This window comes from Chrysochloris asiatica, unplaced genomic scaffold, assembly GCF_000296735.1.
Source record: "Chrysochloris asiatica unplaced genomic scaffold, ChrAsi1.0 scaffold00182, whole genome shotgun sequence".
NCBI classification, from domain to species: Eukaryota; Metazoa; Chordata; class Mammalia; order Afrosoricida; family Chrysochloridae; genus Chrysochloris; species Chrysochloris asiatica.
Window position 1 is genome coordinate 2,723,463 of NW_006408700.1, and position 2,071 is coordinate 2,725,533.

Here is a 2,071-nt window from a genome sequence, read left to right on the forward strand (position 1 = left end):
TTCGAACCGCTGACCTTAAGGTTCGCAGCCCGATTCGTAACCACTACGCTACCAGAGCTCCTTTTAGACTGTGGTAAGCTTGATAAAAATGAGGATTGAAAAGTTGCATCTTCAGTACCTATCACAATTCCTCCCTCTCAATACAAATGCATTCAAGAAAACAGAATAATCAAGCAAAAAGTTCAGAGCCACATAGAAAGTTTATGAAAGTCCTCAAATGTGATTTCTTGTCCGTTGTACCTGGTGAAGTAAATGTTAAACAGCAAAACTAGTTTTTAGGTTATAAGTATTGGACCTCATCCTTGGACGCGGAAACTCCAGTGAGAACTACATTTCCCGAAAATCCGGGGACTCCAGTCGTAGTTTGTTTGCAGATAGTTCTTGAAGGACATGCAATTTAACCAATAAATGTGAAGAATATGTCCCTTACCGGGGCAAGAAACGGCCAATCACAATGAAGAGGGCGTATACTTCTGATTTCGGTTCCAAATGCACACTGTAGGTTGCTTTATGGTTCAGTGCAGCTGTACGGCCTGAGCGGAACCCTTAACCGGGATTGTGTTTCCCACCCCTCAAATTAGAATTCGTCTTTACTTGCTTCCTTCCTTCCTTACGTTTTCCCCTTTCCCACATCCTTCCTAGTCAAGTAACCCTGTTTCCCATCCACCTTCACTTGTGAAACTCCCTCTCTGAAAGAATCCTCTCAGCACGAATTTCTCCCTTTTCAAACTTAAGCCAGACATTTGCCTCTAGGCATCCAAGTTGGTTGTCAGAGGAGCTGCGGAGAGGTCTGAGCAGAAACTTCATCCTACACTCCTTGCCCCCTTTCAAGAGTGGTGAAGCCCCCAAATTACTTAGTGGATAGCAGCATTACAGGGCGGATTTAGCGTTCTGAAAACGGGGCCAACGTGTGGACTGAATTGCTCGTCACTTGGTCAGGAGCCCTGTGGTGGTGCAGTGGCTAAAGCGCTCGTCTCCTAACAAAAGGTCAGAAGTGCAAACACACTAGCTGCTCCTCGAGAGAAAGATGTGGCGATCTTCTGCCCTCAGAAAGACTTACAGCCTTGGAACGCCTATGTGGGCTGATCTATAGGGTCGCTATGAGTTGGGATGCAGTGGGTTTGGTTTGGGGTTTTGTCAGTGGTCAGAACTGACACTGAGTCCTGGAGCGCTTCCCCTTTGGCGGGCATCCAACCATCTCTTCTAGCAGCTACCTGCTATGATCAGACTTTCATTCAGCCAACAGTAAAAGCTTCAGGAGAGAGTCGGGTTTCCTTTGTTTCTTTAGGTTTTTCTTCTTTCCTGTGTCTGCCATCCTCTCGACACAGACCTGGTCGTAGCCTAAAGCGTTCTTCTTCAAAAACCAAATTCAGATCCATCCAAAGCAAAGCCTATCCAGAAAGCCACAACGATCATACTGCAGCCAGCAGCCGGGAGACACGTCTGCCCCCAGTCAAAGCAAAAAGCCCCGCTTTTCGAGGACCGCATTTGAAAGAAAGGTTTCCTGCTGCTCGTTGGTCGCCCACATTTTTACTATGCCAGCTGCAGGAGCAGCAGCTGCATACTCTGGCAGCGCGACTGGGTTGGAAGCTATTTAGCCATCGTCTGGGATTTTCGCAGAAGATAATTTAAGCCCCAGCTCCGCTCCGGGGGGGAGGGGGGGCAGTGGCGGCGCGTATGCGCATGCCCAGCAGCCCGGCTCCGCGGAAGCCCAGCTGCCGCCACCGCCGCGGCGGGCGCTGTAACCGCGGCTGCCGCTGCTGCTCCCGCGGGCGTTGGTGCCGTGCGCCGAGGCGCCCTGTCAGGCTAGAGGGAGCGGCCCGGCGCAGAGCGCGGGCGGCGACGGCAGCGGCGTCTGAGGAAGGCAGCGGGCTCTGAAGGGGCGAGGGCGGGCCGGGCGGGCGGCGGAGAAGCGAGGCGGAGCGAGGAAGAGAGCGCGGGGATCCACCCCGGGCGCCCTACGTGCGATGCCGGCCGGGCAGCGGCGCTGAGCGGCGGGGAGGCCGAGCGACGGCCGCGGGGAGGCTCGAAGCCGAAGCGGGAGCCCGAGGAAGCGCCGAGGGACTGCGGG